The sequence below is a fragment of the Ovis canadensis genome, chromosome 16 (genome assembly GCF_042477335.2).
Source record: "Ovis canadensis isolate MfBH-ARS-UI-01 breed Bighorn chromosome 16, ARS-UI_OviCan_v2, whole genome shotgun sequence".
Taxonomy (NCBI): domain Eukaryota; kingdom Metazoa; phylum Chordata; class Mammalia; order Artiodactyla; family Bovidae; genus Ovis; species Ovis canadensis.
The window spans coordinates 17,943,848-17,970,024 of NC_091260.1; the positions used below are offsets into that span (position 1 = coordinate 17,943,848).

Sequence of the window (26,177 nt, forward strand, 5' to 3'; positions counted from 1 at the left end):
GGAGGGCTGTGGCCTTGTATCTCTAGGTAGGGAACATCTTTTGTCTCTCGGCAAGAAGCTTTCCTCCGGGAAAGATAAAGTAATCGATAGGGTCTTTTAAATAGCTCCGCGTTTCCTGTCGGGAGAGGAGTATCAGCGCGCGCACCAAATCTGCTCTGGTATGTCACCTTATCTCCCGTCCCCGCTGTTGTCCCCAAACGCCGCCTGTCAAGGGAGACGCCACCCGCATTAGGACCCAGACTGGGGCCCTTCCGCTCGGGGTCACGCGCAGCGCCCTCGGCCAGGCCCCGCCGCCCCTTCGGGGTCTGGGAGGGTGGGGAGAAGAGGCGGGGGCCGGGGTGAAGGTGCCGGGAAAGCGGGGGCTAGAACTCGGGCCCAGGACGAAACGGACAGGCTGAAACCGACCCGTCTGGGGGACGCCTTGGGGTGCCTATTACTCGCGAGGGTGGGGGTGATTTCTTTTTCCTTTTCTAACCACGAAAACAGTTGTTGAGAGCAGCGCTTTGGCGGCTCGTGGGCAACCCTGCTTGCCCGCGTCCGGAGGAAAATCGGCTTTGTCACTTGGAGGAGGCCGCCGGGGCTTCAGGACGGTCCTGCCGCGCGCCAGGCTGCCTTTCGCCCCGCAGCCTGCGGCCTCCGGGCGGCTCGCGAGGGGACAGGCGCGAGCCCCTCAAGCCCCCGAGCGTGGGTGGGACCTCCAATCCGGCCGCGGTTCTAGCCTCTGGCGGCGGCGCCTCCCCAGCCTGCAGCCGGGTCTGAGGACAGGGCGCAGAAGAAAGAGGCCACCCAGGTTGGCTGGTCTTCTAGCCTTCGCAAAGGCCCTGGGACCGCTCTCGGCTTTTCCCCTCCGGCGGTGAACCCTGCGCGGAGATGTGCAGGCGAGGCTTGTCGGAGAAGTGTTTTTAGGTGTGATGACCTGCCGGTGGGCCCTGACCCTCTAAGCCCGTTTACCCGAATCTCCTCATTTTTCTCTTTCTGTATCAAAGGCGGTTGTTTCTGGCGTGTTTTTTTTTTAAGAAAAATAATCCAATAAAAATAACAAATACCTTTCGTCCCCTTAAGGATGCGCACACTCACCAACCATCTAGATAATGTGAAATCCAGCCTCCCTTAATTTCCAGTCTCATGATTCCTTACAAGGTTTCTTTCTTACCCTGGGAGTCTGGCGGGGGAGCGGCGAGTGGGGAGCGGGGAAGTGGGGGGGGGGGCGCGGGGATTACTTCTTGGCTTCCTTACAGACTTGCTGCCTTCCAGCTTGCCCAGGATCGTCAGGATTATCCCAACTGCTGAGGAAGGACCACCTACCAAACACATCCAGGGGAGAAATACAGGCCTTGGGGAAATTTGGGTTCTCACTTACCAGGATTTATTTATCCAAATAAAAATTATTGTGGGGGAACTTGTGTAGGGGAAACATCGCCTTTCTCTCTCACGGAGAGGAGCAGGCATTTCTGAATCTTCCCGTTCTTTAAGGCCTTGTCTGGGTTTTCCTGTTCCTGGTGGGCCTTTCCATTTTATTTTATGTGTAATTAAAAAATACCAAATTGATTATTACACATTTTGTTGGTGGCAGTGGAGGGGAGACTAGCTGTACATTCTTGCAGGGTGGGTCGCTGGCTGTGTTGAAACCAGCAGAATGTGAACTGCACCCTGAACCCGTGGCCCAGTGCCCCCATCTCTTGGTCATTTGAGTTACACGGTGACCTAGTTATTCATGGGGTTGACCTGGAGCTGGTCCTCCTGGATGGGGGGTGGGGCGGGGAGAGGGCTGCTTCCCCCATGCCCCCAGGCAGGGGCCTTCACCAAAAGCTGTTCTGAATGAACTTTCTGCAGAGGGAATCGGGGGTGCTTTGTTTCTTTTCTTCTAACAGGTATGTGTGGGATGAGAGGTGGGAAAGTTGGGACATTTAGAATTGAGAGTGGTGAGACCTGCCAAGTCGATCAGGTGGGGATCCTCAGTACACTGCTCTCTTCCTGGATGTGGCCATCTTCTTCCAGAAACTTTAGGCAGTTTTCTTAAGGGGAAGCTGTATTTCTCATCCATAAGAAGTGGCGAGAGGGGCTGTGGGACTGGGCAGCGCTGGGGACAGGCCTCAGCCGGTTCCTGGGTCCTGAGCAGTGACTTAGTGAGCAGTGACTTTGGAAGACACTCTTTGGGGTAAGAAAGTGAGCTTTCTTCCTATGACAAACCCTGGGGTGTCCTAAGCCCTAATCCAGTCCAGCAATATGCATGCTACCCCTCACTGAGCATGTGTGTGGCTTTGCAGGTGTCCCAGTTTTTGGAAACTTTTTATTCCAGCATCACACAGGAGCGCACAAAAGTAAACTGCCCTGTGAATTTTCACAAACTGAACGTAGCTGTGTAACTAGAACCCAATTCAAGAAATGGGACATGACCAGTAAGCCCCTTCCATTTTCCCACATGATAATTACTGTTCTGACTTCTAGCAACATAGGTTAGTTTTGCCTGTTTTTGAATGTCACATATAGCTAACTATGTAGTACATATACTCTTTGTGTCTGGCCAGTTTTTACTCAATGTATGTTTGGGGGATGCGTCTACACTGTTTGTAGTTGTAGTTAGCTCATTGAATGTCTGTTTAACACTTTGTTGTATGAATCTACTACTATTGACCCATTCTCCCTCTCTCTCTCTTTAAAAAAGTTTTATTTATTTGGCTGTGTCAGATCTTAATTGCAGCTTGCAGGATCTTTCTTGCGTCATGCGGAATCTGTTGTTGCCAGCGCACAGACTCTCAGGTTGTGGCGTGTGGGCTCGGCAGGTGTAGCGCATGGGCTCTGGAGCACTCCGGCTTCAGTAGTTGCAACAGGTGGGCTTAGGTGCTCAGAGGCATATGGGACCTTAGTTTCCTGACCGGGGATTGAACCCATATCCTCTGCATTGCATGGTGGATTCTTTACCACTGGACTACCGGGGAAGTGCCCCCCCCATTTCGCGCCCCCCTCTCTTTTAATTGAAATATAGTTGATGTATAGTATGGTGTCAGTTTCAGTTGTATAGCAAAGTGATTTGGATATATATGTATATGTTCTTTTTTAAAAAATGGTTCTCCATTATAGATCATTACAAGATACCAAACGTAGGTCCTTGTGCTCTACAGTAAATCCTTGTTTATCTGCTTTATATATGGTACTATATCTGTTAATCCCATACCCCTAATTTATCCCGCCCACTCTTTTCCCATTGGTAACCATAGCCTGTTTTCCATGTCTGTGAATTGGCTTCTGTTTCATAAATAAGCTCACTTGTATTATGTTTTAGACCCCACGTATAAGTGGTATCATATATTTGCCTCTCTGACTTACTTCGTTTAGTATAGTAATCCCTAGGTCCCTCCATGTTGTTGGAAATGGAAATATTTCATTCTTTTTTAGACCTTTTCTCTCTTGCTTACAGTTTTTGACTGTTATGACTAGTGAGTGCTACCATGGACACCCTCATACATGTCTTTTGTTGAACACATATACATTTCTGTTGGGCGTATTTCTGAGTGCAATTGCTGGCCCATAGGATACTCATAAATTCAGTTTTAGTAGATTCTACTCAACAGTTTGCTGATTTACAATTGTACCAGCTTACACTCATGCTGGCAGTGTTTGAGAATTACAGTTGCGCCACATTTTTGTCAACACTTGGTATTATCTGTTTTAAATTTAAGCCATTCTGTTTGCAGTGTAGGAGTGTCTCAGTGTGGTTTTATTTGCTTTTCCTACTGACTAATGAAACTGAGCAACTTTTCAGATGTTCATTGGATTTTCTAACATCTTCTTTCGTGAAGTGATTGTTTAAATCCTTTGTCTTTTTCTTGATTTGTGGGCGTTCTTTACATATGTGGATAAAAACCTCTTGGTGGATATTTACTTATTGCGAATATCATCTCCCAGTTTGTGATTTGCATTTTTACTCTCTTAATGCCACAACATCTATTTTTGGCTCTGGCCTAGTGACATGCTTCTGACCTTGAAGTAGTAGCACTGCTGATTTATATGTGTGCAGTATCTGTGGCTTAGTATCTTTTTGGGTTCTGAGCAACCAGCTCTGCCATCCATGGTAAACTCCTTGGATACATAACATATGCTTGATTCTGCTTATTTTCCTTATGGTTGCTAGAGCATTGCTTTTTCTAAGAATATTTAGTCATTCATTAGATAGGGGAGACTCCAATAAAACTCATTGGATTTGAAGGAGAGGGCTGAATTCACTATTATGTATCTTTTTTTTAAAATAAATAGTGGTGGATCAAATCTTTATATAGCAGTTTAAGTGGAATAATTTAAGTTGCGTGAGTTTCTAAAACACAGACCATGTAAATGTAGAGATTAGATGAGACATCCTGTCCCTCTTTAAGGTCCCAATCCTTGCCTCGCCTCTCCTCAGGAGAGGAACAGCTCTCCTCAAGAGGAACTCAGGAACAGCTGCTCTCCCCTTGGAACCTGGGTTACACATGAATATAATTGTGTATAAGCCTTCTGGAAAGCAACTTGTGAATTTTCATTTTATGAATCTTTGTAAATATATGAGGTGAAAACAGCAGACTATAATTCTTTTAAATTATTTTCAAATGTTTGTAATCCATTTGTATTTTTCATTTAAAAATGTACCACCTATTTACATCTTCTATTTATCTATTGAGATCTTAGTTTTTACTTATTGATTTTTATGAGCTCTTTATATTAGCTAGTATCCCTTTGTAATTTTATCCTATGCTACAAATATTTTTACCATTTTCCCTTTTGTCTTCCTAAAGCCTTCATTTTTTTAATTTTAAGGCACATGATAGAATAATATATAAAGGGGATACTCTAATACTGGTGGGGTTTTGTTTCCCAGTTAGGGCTGGCCATGGGCCAATGGCTGAGTGAATGATGGGGCTTTAGCCCACCACAGCAGCTGCCCTGAGGCAGTGGGGATTCCACAGGACAAAGGCCATCCCTCTTCTGGCCTAGCAGACCACGAGGAGCCATAAGTAGCTGATATCACAGACTGGTCAAATCTGGGGGGCTGCCTTCCTTGAAATTTCTATCTTGGGTCCTAGAGCTGGTGAAGATGGGATGGAAGTGGAAGTATCATTGGCTACTTCCAGGACAGATGGAAATTCAGAGCAAGTAAACCAACAGAAAGAGGCGAGGAAAGGAGGGTCCTGGAATTTGGGCTGGGGATGGTTTTGGGGAGCATCCAGAGCAAGGGAAGGCATCATAAATGCCAGGCAGTGAGTCTTTGGGGTATGATTTGGAGCTCAGGCTTCGGAGTACAGGTGTTTGGATTCTTTAGCTTCCCTGAACCTCAATGTTCCCATCTGTAAAATGGGAATAATACTCATGCTTCCTCAAAAGATTATTGTTTGGGAATTAAAGAGGATAGTGTCATAAAACAAAGATTCTCTGACATTTCTCCCATGGGGTTGGCTGGGAGGGTGGTTATTTCCCTTTGAATGTGGGCAGGTTTGTCACTGCTTCAATCAATGTAACCAGTAAAATACTCTAAAAGTGGCGCCACATGACTTCTGTGGTAAGATCAGAAAAAGCCACGTAGCTTTTGTTTTGCTGTTTGCTGGAGCATCTGCTTTTGGAGCCAGGTAAGAAGTCTGACTCCTCTGAGGCCACCACACTGTGAGGAAGCTGCAGCCTTGGGAGGAGACCATGTGAAAGCTGCTGATTGGCAGTGCTGCATGAACCCACTTCACAGTGACTCCAGGAGCCAGACCTGTGAATGATGATCTTGCCGCATGACTCCAGCACCTAGCTGCTCCAGTTTTCATAACTAAGGTCCCAGACCTCACAGAGCAGAGGCAGGCCCTCCCTGCTATGTCCTGTCCAAACTCCTAACTCAAAGAAGCAGTGACTATAATAAAATGGTTGTTTTCATACCACTAAGTTTGGGGATTTTTTTTGTTGTTGTTAGGCAGTTATAGATAACCAGAACTTTATTCAAGCAAAATGATTTAGCCTACTGTTTGCTTGGTAGTAGGTACTTAATAAGCAGCATTGCTGATTCAATGCATGAACTTGAGCAAACTCCAGGAGACAGTGAGGGACAGGGAGGCCTGGTATCCTGCAGTCCGTGGGTCGCAAAGAGTCAGACACAACTGAGTGACTGAACAAAAAAACAATAAACAGTGATTCTTAGTAGTAGTATTGGTGACAGGGTTATCCCAGAGTGAAGAATACAAGGTGTTAAGGGAGAAAGAGCTGAAAGGCCTACTATGGGAAAGTTACCCAAGATGATTTCAGGCCTTCCTCCTGGACTGGTCATTTTGGCTCCAATGTTAGATCATCGCCCCCTCCCTCCAGAGTTCCAAAATAAAGTGGCTGGAGGGCCTTAATATTTTCTCTTTTAGCACCACCGCACCCTCCTCTTAAAAAAAAGGTGTTTTTTTAGAGGAGTGTTCGTAGGGGTTGTAGGTTAGAGTGGAGCTTGGGGAATATAGGGGTGAGGAGCAGAGGAGGTGTGAGAAATCATTTTGTTGCTTGAACTATAAAACCATAGTACCACGGTAAAATAATTGTGCAGAGTAAGAGTAACCTTTTGCCTCTGGGCACTCCTTGTCATTTTATTAAGTCTCTGCATGACCTTGTCTTCAGGTATTTGAAGGCAGAGAATACGTTTTAACACACTTCCAAGCAGGTTGTGGGTGTACAACAAATACTTTCAGATTGAGCATTGGAAATCCAATGCGCAGTGACTTGAGCGCAACTCCACGCGCGTGCGCAGCCCCTCCTGCCTAGGAAGGGGATCTGTTTGCGGTTGGGATTCAGAATTTCAGCGCGCCCTGGTCGGGTTTACCTGCTTATTTACGTCTCCCTCCAGGGAGGATTCAGGGGAGGCAACTCAGGGGTTGCTGTTGTTGTTCCATATGGGGGGGTCGGATCAGCAGAAGGGAAAGGCTTGGGTGAAATTAACGTGGCCAGAGTTTGAGCAGCGGCGGAACGGTTGGAGGTGTCCAGGCCCCAGCAGCATCGTGGCGGGCAGGGGGTTTCCAGGAGAACGGGGCCTGGGCCTGGAGTGCCGGATCTTCTCGGTTTCCGCGGTTCAGCGCTCCACAGGTCAAAGAGGCTCTTCTCCCTCTGAAGAGCAGTAGGCAGAGCAGCACAGAGAGGTTTTCCCGAAACCGCGAGACCCTGTGGGCAGACGGCCCCCGCGGCGCCGCCCGCGCCCCGCTCTCGGCGTCCTCGGCGCTCCGGGGTCTCCTGCGTCTCACCTGGCCCTGGCTTTCGGAGGCCGCCCCGACAAGGGCTCGCCTGCGGCTCTTCCTTCTGCCGGCTGCCCGCGCTGCTGGTTGCTTTTCCTGTAGAAGCGGAAGAGAGAGGGAGGGAGATTGAACGAGAAAAGAGGGATCAAGAGAGAAGAGAGAGGGTGACGATGGAGGTGGAGATGGCGGTGGGGTGGGCCGGGGCGGGGAGAAACTTCCAGGGAAAGGAGTTTGCAAGTGTGAAGAGATCTGTTGTGGGCGAGGGGAGAAGGAAGACTCTCTCCCTGTCATCTACGCGGAGACGGACAGGGGCCAGGTGTCACGGAAGGAGAGTGGGCATCAGATTATTAAAGGGCATTTAGCTTTGATGAAAACGTTCATCTGCTTGTTTAACGATGGTGAGAGGGCCTTTTAATCAGTTAAATGTGGCTGAGTGGGGGTGAAGTAGGCAGTGAATCGTTTTATGTCCGAGGGAGCTATTCTGTGTGAAGGGGGCGGGGTAGGGGAGCCCAGCACATAATCTGGCCCTCACTGGCTTCTCGAGGTCGCCATTCCAAGACTAAACAGAGAGTGGAAAGGTTACTTTCTCCCTCCACACCTACCGCCCTAAACCCGCTCAGCCTCCTGTCTTTTTTTTTTTTTTTTCTGTACAGTGAGGATGATCACACCTCAATTGACACCTCCCGTCAATTTCTAGTTATTGAGTTTTAGGAGAAAGATGTTATACACATGGAAGCAATAATTTTTCACTGTTAAGAATATACCTTTGAAGAAATTGCCTCGGGGCCCCCGCCACCCCTTTTAATAGTGAATTGCACCTTTGGTATGTTTAAAAAGAAGACGGTAATGAGGACCCTATGCAAGACAGCAAAAGAGACAGATGTAAAGAAACGACTTTTGGACTATGTGGGAGAAGAGGAGGTTGGGACAGTATGAGAGAAAAACATTGAAACATGTATGTTACTATATGTAAAATAGATGACCAGTGCAAGTTCCATGCGTGAAGCAGGGCACCCAAAGCTGGTGCTCTGGGACAAGCCTGAGGGATGGGATGGGCAGGAAGGTAGGAGAGGGGTTCAGGACGGTGGGACGCACGTACACCCATAGCTGATTCATGTCGATGGGTGGCAAAAACCACCACAATATTGTAATGAGCCTCCAATTAAGTAAATCAATTACAACAACAATAGCAACAAAAACCACGTAGATAGATCTCACCTTAAGGGAGAACCTTTCACCCAGATGTCCCAGTGTCATCACTTGGGTGGCGGAAGTGGAAAGAAACACCTTTTGCATTCCCACGGCAGGCCCAGGGGCCGAGGGCAGGCACACACCCCTCAGCCTCAGCTTGCTCTGATTTGGAGACTTAGAAGCAGGGCTAATTCTGGACAAGGTAGTCTATACCAAGAGGTGGCCTGTGTTTAAGTTGTGAGGCCTTTAAGCATCTTTCAGGACATACAGTGGAAGATCGTCTTCCTCCAGGGTGGGGCAGGGTAAATTTGAGTGGGTTTCCTGTCTTCCACTAGGTCTTGGCAGTATAGTCTAGGTGGAATCAGATTTTAGCTAGGAACCTGGCCGTGGAAATCCGGCTCGAAGAAAAATTTATCCTTTTGTGTCCTACTTGGGCTTAGGAATCCCCTGGAGTTCTTGGGCTCTGCCTCAGAAACTCCTGTTTTGTGGGGCTCAAGACTCTACATTTTAAAACAAACACTCTAGGCTATTTTGGTGGCACTGGTTTGCCTGTTGGCTCTTTGACAGAGCTTCAGCCTGAGTATTTGAGAGCACCGTGCTGTTCCTCCAATGTGACAGACTCCTCAGGGAGGCACCGTGGCTCCCCATTTCTAGATGGAGGAGCAGCCAAGTGGGCACTGAGGAAGCTGACTTACTGGGCAGGCTAGTGCAGCCCCATGGTCCCTGAGGCTGCTGGGGGTCAAACTTTTTTAAAAATGGAAACAGTCTTTGACTGATGGATTGATTTTAATACTGTTTCTTCATACCTCATTAATAGATTTTATTAGTTTCACATCTCATGTTCTGGCTGCTTTAAAATTTTTTCCAGTTCTTGTTTTGTAAACTTATGTAAGCTCCAAAATCACTGCAGATGATGACTGCAGCCTTGAAATTAAAAGACGCTTGCTCCTTGGAAAAAAAGCTATGACCATCCTAGATAGCATATTGAAAAGCAGAGACATTACTTTGCCAACAAAGGTCTGTCTGTCTAGTCAAAGCTATGGTTTTTTCCAGTTGTCATGTGGGAGTTGGACTATAAAGAAAGCTGGGCGCCGAAGAGTTGATGCTTTTGAACTGTGGTGTTGGAGAAGACTCTTGAGAGTCCCTTAGACTGAAAGGAGATCAAACCAGTCCATCCTAAAGGAAATCAGTCCTGAATATTCATTGGAAGGACTGATACTGAAGCTGAAGCTCCAATACTTTGGCCACCTGACTCATCAGAAAAGACCCTGATTCTGGGAAAGATTGAAGGCAGGAGGAGAAGGGGACAACAGAGGATGAGATGCTTGGATGGCATCACAGACTCAATGGACATGAGTTTGAGCACGTTCCAGGAGTCAGTGATGGACCGGGAAGCCTGGCATGCTGCAGTCCATGGGGTAGCGAAGAGTTGGACATGACTGAGTGACTGAACTGAACTGAGGTATTGAATATGTTGTAGAAAGTTTCAAAATCCTCTACAAATCACTCCATTTTTCTAATTCCGCTTTCCTCTCCGGAGATAACTTGTTACCTGGTGTGCATCCTTCTAGCCTTGAGCTATCTTATTACCATAGCCATAAGCCACATGTGACTTCTGAGCCCTTGAAATGTGGCTTGTAAGAATTGAGACTGCTGTAAGCACAAGTTTGAGAATTTAGTACGAAATAAATAAAGTTAAGTATATTTTACGTTGATTTACATCGTACTTTGGATACACTGGGTTCTATAAAATAAATTTCACTTTGTAAAAATATGGGTCTAGAAAATTTAAAATTACATACTGGCTCACATTATATTCCTGTTAGACAGTGTTCTAGGTCTTTTGTACATCTACACTCATAGTTACAAAGAAAAGAAAACTGGATCATTCATGTTGCAATGATCAACCGTTTGCTATTTTTCTCTTATCAAACTGCCTGGAGAGCATCCCTTGTTAGTATATACAGATCCACCTTTTTCTTTTAAATTGATTCCATATTACCAGCCTGGATTGATTAGACCATTTTCTACTGATGGACAGTTGGGTTGTTTCCATGTTTGCCTGTTACAATGAACATTGCTGTTTTTTGTGTTGTTTTTTTTTTAATTTATTTTATCTCTTTGTTTCTTTCTCTTTTTTTAATCCCCACATCTCTTGACTTGCAGGGGTATCTAGGGCTTTCCAGATAGCCCTCCATTTTTAAAAAATCTTACTGAAAAGCATAAGGGTGACCAGGCCAGGGATAGAGAGACTATCTAGGTTATTGTCCAAACAGGGGCTTTTGAGAGAGAAAGGCAGTAATATCAGTAGCAATCCTGGGACAGTAGGAGAGACAAACTGGGACTGTCCAGTGCAGAGTAGGACGTGCAGTCACCAAGGCCGTAGGGGTCCCGGTGTGTGTCTGTACAAGACAAGGATGGGAAGCTCATCTGAACCCCTCTTTCATACCAATGCTGGACTTTAGCCTCCAATTCTACCCTTTCCTCCTTTCTGATAATGGGTGGGCAGGCACTGGGGCCATCTTCTGAGGCTGGTGGTGAGAGAAGGATCAAAATCTCCAAAACGAAATGCTCCATGAATGGGGAGGCCCCTCTGCTGGAGGCCTCTCCTCAAGGAAGCTCTTTGTACAAAGTATTAGTAGATGGTGGACGAGTCCGCAGAGGGTTTGCAGAGGGTGATTTTATTCTTGACCACTCAGTGCTAACTCAGGGACAGTCTGAGCTGTCGTGACCTCGAGGTGAAACAGCCCAGATCTTGTTACTGATTCCTTCAGGAAACCTCCACTCTCTTCCCGCCCTCCTCTGTGTGACTAATTTTTAAAATCTCTGTAACCGAGAAGGCATTGGATGAGGTTTCCCACTCTGGGAGGGTGGTGGGTGCCGGACGGGGCGGGGGTGGGGTGGTGTGATGGTGGGTGAGGGGTGATACCCCTGCGTGCTCACATGCTGTCCCTCAAGAGCAGAAGCGGAGGCCTCCGGATTGGGTGGCAGCAGCTGGTGGGGTGTTGGGATAATCTTGCTGATGACTGGGTAGATACGAACCTCTTGTGTTAGTAGATTCCAGAAAGTAACATGCTCCTTGATGAAAAGGCCACAGTCATTGTCTTGCGGGATTGGCCTGGCCTGGCTCTGACAGTTCTCAGCTGCTCCATAAATCTCGCATCAGTTCCATCTGGCCAAAAAGATGTCATCACCATTTTCTCATAGCGAAGAAGAGGAAAAGGTAAATAATGAAACACCCTGCCACCCCTGTTCAAGCCAAGCAGGATGAACTTAATGTTTTCAGTGGAAGGGGAAGTCAGTGTTGTGCTGGGTTGTTTATGCTATAATGGTAATTTATATCCATATGTTAGAGATTATTATAGGGAGAGTGATTATAGTTTAGGTATTATTGACTATATTCTGGGCACCTAGATACTTAATACCCAAATTCAGGTGTCTGAAAGTTGGAAGGAACCTTGCCCGTCTTCCAGTTCAGTTGTTCTCAAAGTTTTGCTTTAAAACAGTGGAACCTTTATTGCAAATGATCTTTTTATGCAGAATCCCAGTTCCTAAAATAGAAAGGCTGAATGTAGGAGAGTCTTCCTGTCTTCATGGTGGTTCCTGTTTGGAAACTGCTGTGTTTAAATTCTCTGTCTAGTTCCTAAATCCCCTAGCGATTGGCTGTTAGTGACTGAGCTCTTGCAGGCATAACTCCAGTGAGAGGGCTTCACCACTGTGGGAAGCTGCCTCTACAATGCTAAGATCCAGTCAATTTTCAGAAAGACCTATATTAATGCCAGTAAAGTCCTCTGACCTTCTCCTCTCCCTAATGTGTGCCCTTCAGGAGACTCTGGAGTCCTGCATTTAGTCCCTGACTTGGAGATGGTGAATATCCTAGGCTGCTGAGCCATTTTTTGTGCTAAGCAAAGATGGGTCCTTTTGTTGGCTCATGGGGTTTATCTAGAATCTGGGAGAGTTCACCTTGACTGGGATTGAATGGACACTGTCAGGGGTCTCACATCTTGCTCCTCCATCAGGAGCTGGCCCCTGTGTGTGGTGGGAGGGAGGTGGGAAAGGCTCTGAGTCCTAGGCCCTCTTCTCGCAGTGACCCCTCCAGCCTGAGGCTCCCTGGTGCATGGGGACAGTGCAGAATCTCGTGTTCCCCTGCCTAGCACTTGGCTGGCAGTATTCAGGCAGGTCACAAATTATTCCACTAATTTCTAGAATAAACAAAAGCAAATAACCAGGGGGTAGTCATCAGATGGGACTCAAGGGGAGCTTGGGAACTTAACTTTATCTGGTTTTGCCTAAGCGTTGCAGAACATAGTGGGGTTGAAAGGCAGGTGTTCTTACTGCCCTCTGCGTGATTTTCAGCTAGCAGTATTGTCTCATTCGGCTTTTTAAAAAAATTATACATTGTTTTATTTTTAATTGAAGTATAATTGATTTGAGATGTTGTTTCTGGTGTACAGCAGTGTGACTCAGTTATATATATATATGTATATATACATATATATATTCTTTTAAAAATTCTTTTCCCTTATGGGTTATTACAAAATATTGAGTAGCATTCCCTGGCTGTACAGTAGATTCTTGTAGGTGATCTGTTTTATATATAGCAGGGTAACCTTTGGTAACCATAAGTTTATTTCTATGTCCGTGGATCTATTTCTGTTTTGTGAATAAACTCACTTCTTTTTCCACATATAAACAATATCATGATATTTACCATTCTGTTTCTTTTTCTTTTGGTCAGAGCCATGTGGCATGCGGGATCTAGTTTCCTAACCAGGGATCAAACTAGTGCTCCCTGCAGTGGAGGTTTGAACTCCTAACCACTGGACCACCAGGAAATTCCCTGTTGTTTTGTTTCTTTATCAGTGATGCAAAGTTAAGTTCTACGCTGAGGATAAAAAAACAAACAAACAAAAACACCTCTAAATGGGCTCTGCTAGAATTTTTTTTTAAGCCTTAAAAATATTTTATTCAATGCAAACTTTCCCTTTCACTATTATTTTGAGTAACAAAATAAAGAAATAAATAAAAGAGTCCTCTGGTTCTTCTGCTCCTGCTCCCAAAAAGGGCTTGCTGCCTTCCTGGCTTACTTCATGCCTGGCCTGCAGACTCTGTCAAGCAGTCCTAGCTGCTCACATTCCTGTCCCCTTGACGGCTGACATGATTTTGTCAGGAGTGTCAAGACTATTTCTACCAAATTCCTTTATGAAGAAGAGAGTTTTGTGTTCGGGTGAATGACCGGAGATGAGGGAGCGGTGCGATGGAGCAGGGAGGGGTACTTTGGCCTCCTTCAAGCCAGTTTCTTGGGCTTGGTACGGACATCTGAACTGTTCGCTCCTTTTGGGCTGGGAATTCTTAAACTTGAATGAGCAGAAGTATCACCTGGAGGGCTTGTTAACACCAGATTGCTGGTCACTATTCCTGTGTTTCTGGTTCACTTGGATTGGACAGGACCTGAGAGTTTGTGTTTCCAACAAGTTCTCAAGTGACGTTCATGCTGCAGGTCCGGAGACCACACTTTGAGAACCTCTGGCTTAGAGCTGCCCCCTGAGCTGTGGGGCTCAAGGTGAAAGATCTTGAATCTTATTTCTTGTAGTAGATTAGGTAATAGTCATAGATTCTTCCCAGCCTGGTATACACATCCCTTTGACTGTGACCCTGCTGCTTCTCCCCAGCAGAGGTAGAATCTTTTCTCCTGCTGCCTAGAATTTGGGCTGACCTTGTGACTTGTTTTGGCCAGTTGAGTGTGATGGAGGCAACCTTGGATGATTTCCAGAGTTCAGATCTCAAGAGGCCTTGCAGTTTCCACCCTTGCCCTTTTGGGACTCTGCCCTGAGCCTATGATGGTAGGAGGTTGGGCTAGCCTCCTGGGGGACGAGAAGAGAGAGCTGAGGCCCCTAGCTGACTGCCAGCACCAATGCCAGGCACGTGAGTGAGGGCATCTTGAATTACCTGGCTCAGGTGACTCTCTAGCTTGGGTTTCTCAACCTCAGGACTATGGATATGTGGTTCCTGGGTACTATAGGATGTTTTTCAGCCTCCCCAGCCTCTACCCACTAAATGAAACTAATACCTACCAACAATGTCTCGAGACATATCCAGGTGTCTCTTGGGTGGGTGGAAAGATCACTCCTGGTTGAGAACTGCTGCTCTGGTTGAAAGCAGATACATAAATGAATTCAGGGGGAACCAGCAGAGGAACCACTTAGCCAGCCTACAGAGTCAGGAACAGTAATAAATCATTGCCTTCAGTCATTACGATTTAGGTGGTCTGTTTTTCAGGGGTAACTGAGCTCTTTCTCTAGGAGTTCCTCCCAGAGCTCTTTCTCTTTGTAAGCCTTAGCATCACATGCTAAGACTACTAATTACTTTTGTTGAAGTGTTTGCCATTTTTTCATTCGCCTTTTATATTTATCCTTTGACTTTCCCTAAAGTGGTTGAACAGACATTTAAAAACCAATCATTAGCAGAGAAAAATGAGGAGCAAGACATTAAGTAACTGCTCAGTCACGTAGCTCTTCAGAATAGCCAGCATTTCTGATTCCTAGCCCAGCATAATCTAGACCCTGAGGTTGGGCTCCCTTATAGGAACTTTACAGTAAATAACATCTTGAGCAAGCCACTTAATTTATCTGATCTTATTAGTTTCTTCATTTATAAAATGAGGAAAGTAATATCACTTACCTCATGGGATTTTTAATTTCTAAATAATTTTTTTAACCTTAGGGGTTTTTGAAAGTGAAGTTGCTCAGTCGTGTCTGACTCTTTTGGAACCCCATGGACTATAGCCTACCAGGCTCCTCCGTCCGTGGGATTTTCCAGGCAAGAGTACTGGAGTGGGTTGCCATTACCTTCTCTAGGGGATCTTCCCAACCCAGGGATCGAACCCAGGTCTCCTGCATTGTAGGCAGACGCTTTACCATCTGAGCCACCAGGGAACTAGGGGTTTTTAAGGATTTTTAATAAAAGAGAGCACAGGTTGACAGAGCCAGGTGGTAAATATTCTTGGCTCTGCAGACCGTAATGTTCTGTTACAATTGCTCAGCTGCTGTTGTAGGTGAAGGCAGCCATAACCAGTGCATATTTGAGTGGGTGTGGCTGAGTTCCATTAAGATACTATTCACATGTCCAGCTGTGGGCCAGATTTGACCCACAGGCCATAGTTCGTCAACCCTGGTAACAGCATGGAAGGATCTTGGCCTTTGCCTAGTATGAGGGAAACAGTAAATGATACGTATTATTATTATTATCCTATTATTATTACTTTATCCATTTAGCATTCCTGTTCTGCTTTATATTTTTGTACTTTCTCTTTCAGCCTAGTTATTTGGTTCCATCCATTAGGAAGGGAGGAAAAATTCATCTCTGCTCTGGCCAACTGTGGTAGCTGGTTCCCCAGGTGGCCCTCAGTGATCCTCACTTCCTGGCATTCTGGAAAGATAAGAGGCCAAGTGGGGAAGAACTAAGGCCCCCAGCCCTCTCCACAATGAGTAAGGCTGACCTGGTGACCAGTAAGGAATTAGAAATGGCTGTGTATGATCTGCTATGCTAGGTCGTGAAAGACATTGTGACTTTATCCTGTCTCTCTGTTGGATCACTTGCTCTGGGGGAAGCTAGCTGCCACATTTCGAGGGTGCTCAAGCAGCCCTGTGGTCTCTGCAGCAAGTGATTAAGGCCTTCTACCAACAGCCAGCTTGAACTTGCCAGCCAGCTGAACAGTGCTGAAAGTGAGTGTTTCAGCCCCAGTCAAGCCTTCAGACGGCTGCAGCTGATATAGCTTCCTGAAAGACTCCCAAGCCAGAACACCCAGCTAAGTTGTTCCTGTATTTCTAACTCACCAAAATTGTATGAAGGAATAAATGTTCATTATTTTCTAAGTTGCCAGGATTTGGGATAATTTGTTATGCAGCCATAGATGGATAATATACCTGTGTCAGAGCTGAGAATTACCTGCATTAGCTGACTGCTATACAGCCTGCACCAAGGCATTCAGACTACAGTATGCCGATCCCCTTTGAGTGACAGAACAATCTGCAGAGCTGTGGTCACTTGGCCGCTGATGCTACATGATTTTGAGGGTCCCCTGACCTCAGGTGTTCTGACTCCAACCTATCTAGTCACATTTTCCAGAAATTTCTCGTGCATCCCATATTCTAGCCACATCAAGTGATTAAAAAATGGTTACTCATTATACACGTGTAGTTCTAATGAATTCATATTAATAAAACTACCATTTATTTCATACACATAGTAATTCTATGTAATTGCCCATTCTGTTGCTTTGCCCATTCTCATGTAATTCTTTACACAGCCCTAAGAATGTAGTAGCAGTAGTTCCATTTTTCTCAGATCAAGAAGCTACTTTTCAAAAGATTACAGAGCTAGGGGCTGAGCTGCGATTTGAACACAGCGCTCTGGACCTCTGAGTCTTGGCTGTTGACGATGCGTGTGCACAGCTGTGTCCGATCTTGCGACCCCACGGACTGTAGCCCACCAGGCTCCTCTGGCCATGGGATTTTCCAGGCAATGACACTGGAGTGGGTTGCCATTTCCTCCTCCAGGGGATCTTCCCGACCCAGGGATCAAACCTGGGTCTCTCGTGTCTCTGCGCTGCACGTGGATTCTTTACCACTTGAGCCATCAGGGACTCCGCCCTTTTTATTGCTTCTCTCTCTTTGTTTGAACTAGTCCCTCTTTTGGGTGTTCCCTTCCTCCTTCTCCAGTAGGTAAACACTTAATACGCAGCTGAAATATTATCCAGCCTCTCCCCACCGACACCTTCCCTGACATTCTTAGCTGGTAACATAGATGTATCAAAAACCTGTTCAGTGACAGTCACTGCTCCACGAGCTGAGATACAGTAGTAAAAATAAATCACATAGAAAGGAAAAGAAAAACAAAGTTCCTGCATTTAGGAAGAAAGGTTACTGATGGAAGAAAATGAACTCACAGACTCAAACTCATCAACAAGATCGTTTTGGAAGTAGAGCCCAGTGTGGTGCCGATAGGGTCTGTGGGCAATAAAGGAGAGAGAGCTGAGGATAACACCTCAGTACCTCGGTGCCTGGCTTAGGTAACTAGCAACATCTCCTGGGGTGGGGAAGACTTGAGGAAAATCAGGTTTGTGAGTGTATGTGTTTGAGAGTGAGGTATGGGATACGAGGCAGATATTCAATAGTTCTCTTTAGATCTGTTACTTTTTAGATTTTTGTAGACATCCAGGCCTCTAGAAGGCAGTGGATTGATCTGGGCTGGGTGTGATTTGGAGCCCATCAATGCTTCCCTGGCGGTGCAGAGGTTAAAGCGTCTGCCTGCAATGCGGGAGACCTGGGTTGGATCCCTGGGTCGGGAAGGTCCCCTGGAGGAGGAAATGGCAACCCACTCCAGGATTCTTGCCTGGAGAATCCCATGGACGGAGGAGTCTGGTGGGCTACAGTCCACGGGGTCGCAAAGAGTCGGACACGACTGAGCGACTTCACTTTACTTCACTTCAATGTACCTATGGTATTTAAAGCCGTGGCAATCGAGGAGATTAAGCAGGGAGAGTGTAGAGAGAGAAGAGGGCTCGGGACTAGTCTTTTCTTTGTTCAAGTTAGTTTCCTCCTCCTTGTAACTCCATCACACCTTATTTTGGTACTTGTTGAAACAGTTTGTTCCTCCACAGACCAGGAGTGTCTTAGGGGTGGGTGCCATGTCCTGCTTCTGTGTTGGCCACGCTCTATACGCTGCCTGATCCGAGACAGGTTCTCACCAAGTGTTAGCTGGTGACCTACGATCAAATGATCGAGCGAGGAGCTACTGTCTCCCTGGAGCTCTAGCTTTGCTGTGGTCAAGTTCGAACTTCTGGTCTTCTAACATATAGCTGCACTCCAACCTTAATGCAGTCAAGTATCTGATGCATCACTGCAGAAAAGAAGAGTCACCTCATAGGCGTGGCAGGCAGGAGGTAGGGTGGCCAGGCTGGCGAGTTCTGCCTTAGAGGGGCTATAATCGAATGATCCAAATACAGGACCGAGAAGGAGAGCTCAAGAAGAAGGAACCAGTCAGGATGGTGAGACGGGATAAAGCCCACAATTTCCCCAGAAAACTTAAATCTGTGTAATAGAACCATGGTTCAGCAAATCACTAGGACTTGAACTGCACAAGAATAAACCCGAGAAGGGGGAAAAGTATTTGTCAATGATGTTTATTTGAGGGGATATCAGAGTCTCAGGGAGGAAGAAATAAAATGAGGGAGCAAGAATTCACTTTTGTTGAGCTACTAAATACCAGGTGCTTGGTATACATTTTCTATTAAATCTTTCTCTTCTGCATTGTACAGAAAACTAGCAAAGACTTGACATCTAATGGCTAGCGTCTGGACTCAGGTTTGTTGAGCCCTAGAAGCCAGTAAGGAATGAAAGTTGGCTGGCAGCATAGAATAAGAACCGGACTTGCAGTCAGGGGGCATAAGTTCTTTTGGCCGGCTGAAGATGCGGTCTCATCACCCTCTTGTTTCCACTGTTGCTGTCAGCTGACTGCATGATTCCTGCTCCTTTTTTAGGTAATCCATCTTTTCCCTCCCTCTAGCTTCTTTTAAGATTTTCTCTTCATCCTTGGTTTTCAGCAGTCTTTTAAAACAGTGTCCAAAGTGTGGGTCTCTTTTTATTTATCATGCTTGGGATTTGCAAGGCCTTCTTGAATTTGTGGTATGATGATGTCTTTCATCACTTTTGGAAAATTCTCAGCTGTTATCTCTTCAAACATTGCTCCTGACATTTCCCTCTCTCTCCTCCCCGGGCCCTTAATAACACACATGTTGGATCTCACTGTCGTTTACATCTCTCGCCCTGTCTTCTGTATTGCCGTCCATCTGTCTTTCTTACTCTTTTCTGATAGTTTCTTCTGACCTAACGTAGTTCACCGTTTTGTTAGACTAAAACTATCCTTTGAGTTGTTACCTTTAGTTATTATATTTTCCAATTCTGATGCATCTGTTTTTTTTTTTTTATAGTGTCCAGTTCTCTGTCAAAATTCTGTCTTATCTTTTACCTCTTTTATTTCCTAGAATGTGGTAGCACAATTATGTTAAAGTCTCTGGCAATGACGATATCTAGAATTTCTGTGGGTCTGTCTCTGTTGAGTGTTGATTTTTCTGTGTTTTTGTTTTTTTCAATACTGCTTTATATCCCTTTTGCCTTAGTATTTTTTATTGTGCTTTGGGGCATTGTTTTTGCAAAATTGCTTGCATAATCAACTTGAGACCGCCAATGAAGTTATTTTCCTTCTAAGAAGGTTTCTGTCCACTTCTCCCGGGCTCCTGGGGCACCAACAATCCAGGATTACTTAAATCTAATTTCAGAGCTTTGGAATACTTAATGCCAAGTTGTCTTCTCTGCAATTGCCTGTCTACTTCTGATTCACACTTACTTGGAGAGAGCATCCCTTTGTAGTTCCAGTCCAAAGCTAGCCCCAGTCCTACTCTTGGCAGGTCTCAGATTCCATTTCTGCCCTCCTTTCCCGTTGAGGATGTCAGAAGTGCCACTCAGCCACTACTTGCAGAATTAGCAAATGCCCCCAGGCCTTAAAGCAACTCAAAGAATGGACTCACTGCTGCCTTCCTCCTTGGTGTCCTGGCTGGTAATTCTTCATTATTTTGTTAGCTGTCTGATGTCTTTAAGCAGGTTTTTTTTGTGTGTGGGTTTTTTATTTTTTCACTTTGAATAATTACCAGCTTTATTAAAAGCATAAACAGATGTTTATGGACTTTCCAGGTGCCGCCATGATAAAGAATCTGCCTGCCAATGCAGGAGATGGAAGAGACACAGGTTCAATCCCTGAGTTAGGAAGATCCCCTGGAATAGGAATTGGTAACCCAGTATTCTTGCCTGGAAAATTCCAGAGACAGAAGGGCCTGGTGAGACCCAGTTCATGGAGTCGCAAAGAGTCAGACATGACTGAACACACACACAAACAAATATTTACAAATAATAACAGTGTAAGGTGACAATATATTTCACTGGATTTACCCCTTTCCTTTCTCAAAAGATATCCTGGCAGACAAAATTCTTACAATGAAACCACTTCTAAAACAAGTACATATCGATTTTTCTTTCTGTTTATTCTACCTTTGCATGCTTTAGTGATAAAGCCTTACTCCTGAGGCAAAGCCATCGCTATTTAGGACTAATAGTCATAATAAAAATAATAGTTATGGCTTGACATTTACCAAGAAGAAGGGCAGGGTAATTTTGTTACTGCCTTTGAGTCTATTAATAATCTTCTAATTTTAAATGTGCCAGGGAACATAACAGCAGAGCTTTGCCATATTCTTCTTCTTTATATATTTCCAAAAACTCATGAATTCCTCCCATTTGCTCAATTAAGAATGTGCTTGTTCCGCAGCTTTGCCATTTGTCCTTAGCAGAATGGCAGGTGGTCTGAACAACCCAGTTCGCTATAACCTAGTTCGCTATAACCGGGAATGAGCGTTCACGCCTCCAGATTTTAGCTGCAGTCTGAGCTCTGCTACAGAGTAGCTGTGGGACCATGGGGCCCTGGGCTTTCCTTTCCTCTTCAGTTACAAGAAGACAATAAGGGGATTCCCTGGCAGCCCAGTGGTTAGGACTCGGTGCCCTTACTGCTGAGGGCCCAGGTTCTGTCCCTGGTCCAGGAGCTAAGATCCTGAAAGCTGCATGCTGCAGCCAAAAAAAAAAAAAAAAAGATAATAATAGCAGGCTCACAGATTACTGAGGGAACAAATGAGATAAGCTACATGGAAACATGGGATCCAATACAAATGAAAAGTGCTGAAGTCCAGTTTGCCTTGATCTTCACCCTGAGATTTTCAGTGGTCTCTGAACTCTTCTGGAAGATGGGCCCACGCTGATCCCAAGCCAGGGGTGGTGGTGCCCACGCAGTTTGCGCAGGCAGGCCCTTCTGTGACTTCCCAAGCATCAGATCAGTTAGGGATATGCAGTTCATTACAGCAGTCAAATCTTAAATCTGGATCATCAGATGCGTTTTACTAAATGTTTCTTCACACCTTTGAAAAAATAATTGTATTTCTGGAAGCATGCGTGGATTTTTTTTTTTCTTTCATTTTTATCCCTAGTAACTTTTCATGAGGAGATCCACAGCGTGCAACAGCAAGGAACCTCAGCTGAGAGCAAGCCTCTGTGTCGTGACCTCACTCAGCCAGCCAGGTCTGCCAGCTGCAGGGGCCTCTCTGGGTCTCACTCTTATTTTGGCCTTGGTGCGCCGTGCAGAAGCAGGGCTGGCCCTGCCCAACTGTGGATGTGTGGCCTAGATGGGTCCCAGTGTTCCGCCGGGCTGCGCGTGTGAGGGGAGTCTGTGATGCACTGTGATGGCATTTGTGACAGGGTGAGGGAAAGAGATTGCTGGCTGGGGCTCTGAGGGGTGTGATTAGATTACAGCTGGAGTTGCCGTCTGGCAGAGACGGAAGACCTGGGCCTGTTGGTGTCTTGTGCAGTGAAACCCACATTTACATCCTGGCCAGCAGGCAGTCACCCAGCAAAAGCAGCCGGGAAGCTGACTGCACTGTGCTGCCCCATGCCTTTCCTTTTGAGCCTTTGCTTCTTTCCCTCCTCTTTCTTTTTCGGAGTTCATGTGTCTTCCCAGTGCTGAAATATCTGGGGAGAAAGGTTATCAGTCACCTGGAATCTTGTCAACCTCAGCTCATGTTCCCTTCCTCCTCTTACCCCCTCATTGCCTTTTGTATATAGGTAAGTCTTTCCAGAGGCAAGGAGCAGTATAGTTTGTCGCGAAGACCTTGGGCTTGGGTGTCAGATTCAACAGATCTGAGTCTTTGCTTGACCACTGTTATCTGGATGACCTTGGACAAGTCTTCTAACCTCTGTGAGGCTCAGTTTTCTCCTGTGAAATAGACGGTCTAAAATCCATCTCTTAGTTGTGAGGGCGACATTAAGTAAAGTGCAACCTGTCTCTAGTATGCTTTTTGGTGCATCATATGTGTTCAACAAATGGCATTTCCCTTTATCCTATTGTTATTTGGAGGTTTGTTTTCTGCTCAGTATGTAAAGAAAAACCTTTTTGATGAGGAGCAAGAGATTTAGATATAGTTAGGATGCACTATAGTTATGATCTCAAGTGTCGACTTGTTTTGGCTGTATGACGCAGCTTGTGGGATCTTCCTTGACCAGAGAATAAACCTGGACCACCACAGTGAAAGCCCAGAATCCCAACCCCTAGGCCACCAGGGAAGTCCCTCAAGGGTCATCTTTGATGTCAGTCTTCCGGGGGCTGTTCCCAAGGGCTGTAGTGGATGTGCAATGTGGGACCGAGGTTGAGGCTGACTGGACCAGGCAGGGACTCTAGCTGGAGCCTCATGGATTTATCCACGGTTGAAGAGGGAATTGAGTGTTACCCCCTGTTTAGGGGCCTCTGACCTTCTACGCTTATTGTGGAGCTCTGTCCATCTCTCTCATTTTTTCTGTCTGTCCCTCTTTGAGAGCAGGAATCTCAGGAGTGGAAATGGATTATCTCTCACCAAGTCAGACATTGGTACATATTTAAAATTTTTTTTCTTTTTAAAAATTAATACCTTATGTAGAGTTTCCTAAACATCAGTTGTTTGCCACAACTAGGCAAAATATTATTTTTAATATTTTAATTTAATTTTGTTTAATATTTTAATTTGACTCTATTTTTTAACTTAAAAACTTTTTTTCAGCCTTAACCAAAGCAATCATAGCCAGGAAATCATGGGTTTCTTTAATGCACAGATGACAGGCCCAGTGCTTTTTCTTTAGAAAGGAAAGAAACTGGGAGAAACCCACAGCATGATGGGTTCGTGTGATAGAAGAAAAAAATTATAATTTGATTAAGCCAACAAAAAGCACAGAACATATTTAGCTGAGTGGCTCTTTTACCTTTTTACATGTGTATTTTTACATAGTTGAGATCATATAATATGCACTTTTCCCACTTAGTATAAAATTGTAAACATTTCCCCATGTCATTAACTACTCTTCAAATTTGATCTTGGTGGCTGAGCTTGCTGTGGTGGCCTTTCAGCCTCACAGGCCCTTCTTTCAAAGGTCTCCACCTCACATGGGCCTGGGGCCTCTGAGGCAGGCAAACCTTCCGTCTACTCTACTTGCTATCTTGAGCCGGAGGATCACACACTTGCACAGCTCGGGGTCTGCTCTTCACCGAGACACTTGCGGCTGGTCTTTATGATAGTATTCCAGGGAAAGAACACAGTGACTTCCTTCTGCAGTGACTATAAGAAAGCCTGTGTGATAAAGGGTCACGAAACTCCAAATGAACATAGCATTGTTTGTAATAAGTTGAGTTCTCCAATCAAGAGCATCAGAGAACAGCCTCTCACAACCCCGTCAGACGGAGGAGTCTGGTTCTCTGTCAGCCCTGGATTGTACAGAGATGACAAATGATTCTATTTCCCGTTCTTTCTGGTTTGCTCTGGACTGTTCCTCTCTCCTCTTTTTGGATAGACAGAGGGTAGTAATGATGCTTACTGTAGTCTGCCAGGCTCCTCTGTCCATGGGATTCCCCAGGCAGGAATACTGGGCTGGCTTGCCATTTCCTTCTCCAGCGGATCTTCCTGACCCAGGTATCGAACCTGGATTTCCTGCATTGCAGGCAGTCTCCTGCATTCTCCTGAGGCTCCTTACTGACTGACCCAGCAGGGAAGCCCCATGACACTTTCATAAGGAATCAAATGGCTTGGGTGCTCACCAACATGTACCTTTGAGGCCCAGCCCTCACCCTACTTTTGAGCCTCTCTGTGGCCTCGCCCATCACTGTCCATCCACAACGGCCCAGGCCGAGCCGACTCCAGGGTCTCGGGCTCTGTCTGCAGCTGCATCGGGCAAGAAAGCACCTCACGACGCTCAGAAGGGACAGGTATCCAGCGCCCTTCAGAAGCAACCTGGGAAGCCAGAACGAAGCACAGAGAAGTGTGCGGACAGACGGGACTGGTGGCTGAGGATGGCTTGTCCACCAACCAGAGAGTCAAGGAGCGCAGTAAACAGGACAGGGGAGGCCTGAGCCGCTGGCGTCATCCCAGCCTGCCCTAATTCAGTGTGCTGTTTGAGCAGAACGGCTGAGGACAAGCCCAGCTACTTCTCCCAGGTGGTTGGTTGGTGGTCTCCATAGGAGCAGTGGCCGCACGGTTCGGAACCTCAGTGGTAAACCCTCAGGCAGCCAGGGTGTCAGAACCGAGTTCAAGAGCCTGGGGTTGCCAGCCACAGACCGACCACCCTGGCTCTCAGGACTGTGGGAGGGACACGGGAGAGGCCCTGACCTTCCAGATTGGAGGATCATAGTGACACCAGTGCTGATAATAATACCCAGAATTTTAAAAAAAAAGCAAACCTAGATGATTCCATGTATATCATCACATGTCTCAGCTAATGCTGGGAGACCAGGTTCACACTGCTGCAAGCTCAGAATTCTCATGGTCCTTCTAGAAAAACCATCTCTCCCCAGGCAGAGCGGCGATTAGAGGTGTTTTTCATCAGGCCTCTGTCCTCCAGTTGCTCCCCGCCCCCCAGCTTCTGCTGGCCTACACTCTCAGCCCGGGCCACCCAGGGGCAGTGGGCTGTGAAGGGGGCAGCCCCTGCAGCTGCTCCCTCCAAATTCTCTGGGATTCCAGGCCGGGCGCTGGGTGATTACACTGCTGTTATCTGGGATTAGCTATTTTCGCTGCCTGTATTTATATCGTGGAAGCTGCAGCGTGATGCTGCCAGATGCCAACATAGGCAAACTGTGCCTTCCTGCGGGACCCACCTGCTGTTCTGCCCTCCCCCAGCAAGGTGGCAGTTGGTGGGGACCAGCCCTGCCAAGCCCTCGCCAGCCCCCCTAAATGTCCAGAGTCGTGAACTGAGACGCACCCACCGAGAAGCTGGGCTCTGGGGTAGCTGGTGAAGGCTGGACCCCGGGCTTGGGGGAGGTGGGGGTGGGGGCTGGCCGCGTTCCCTGCAGAAGACACCCATCACTGTCCTAATCCTCCGAAGTCTTCGAGTCTAGGAGGCCGCTCGCCTGTCCCCCACCCCCGTTCCACTCCCACCCATGTGTCCTCCCACACTTGCATGGGAGGAGTGCTGAAGGGCCCCATTGCAGGCAGCCCGGAAAAGTGCCAAGTGCCGGAGAGTCCCAAACTGAAGTGCAGGCGAATTAAAAGGCCTTGCTCTATTTAACTTGGTCCATCTTTGTTTCCGCCCCTCTCTCGGTATCCTCTGCCTTGGAGAAGGTGGGGGAAATCCTCTTCTTTTCGGAAATGGAGAGCTTTTTCTAAAGTATGTTCTGTCTCCCTAGGATTGGACTGGATGACCTCAGCAAGTGACTTGAAAACACAGTCTGTCATTTAGCAGGTGGGATCTGCTCCTCGCCCTGGTGCGTGAGGAGGGGGCTTCTCCCACTGCCCCCGCAGGTTGCTCGCAGACTTACGCCCTCTCCTGGCTGAAAAGGGACAACACCACGCCTTGGCCTCTCACCTTGGGTGCTTGCAGACCCCCGTCAGGAAGATGCTCGGATAGACGCTGAGAAACAGTACGTTTAGTGTGGTCTCCCATACGCCCCCAGTGGGGTTCCCCCTCCGTTTGCGCGTCTCTGCCCAGGCCCGCCTTTCAAGGTGGGAATTTCAAGGATGACAACGAATTACGCCTCCCAGGTGTGCATAAAAACTCTGAAAGAAATTAACACCTTAATGTAGTTTCCTAGACCTTGCTATTTTTTGTAGCCAGGTAAGATAAATCATATGTAAATAAAGATGAACAAACATATTAAGTAAAA

At 46.4% G+C, this 26,177-nt stretch overlaps 1 long non-coding RNA gene and 1 other non-coding gene across 2 annotated transcripts; one reads left to right on the forward strand and one right to left on the reverse strand.

The window, feature by feature from the left end:
* LOC138421812 (uncharacterized) lies at positions 1–26,177 on the forward strand. The gene is made up of 2 exons (XR_011249643.1): positions 1–158; positions 25,701–26,177. It is a non-coding gene; the product is annotated as an uncharacterized lncRNA (long non-coding RNA).
* TRNAC-ACA (transfer RNA cysteine (anticodon ACA)) lies at positions 15,266–15,337 on the reverse strand. The gene has a single exon. It is a non-coding gene; the product is annotated as a tRNA-Cys (tRNA).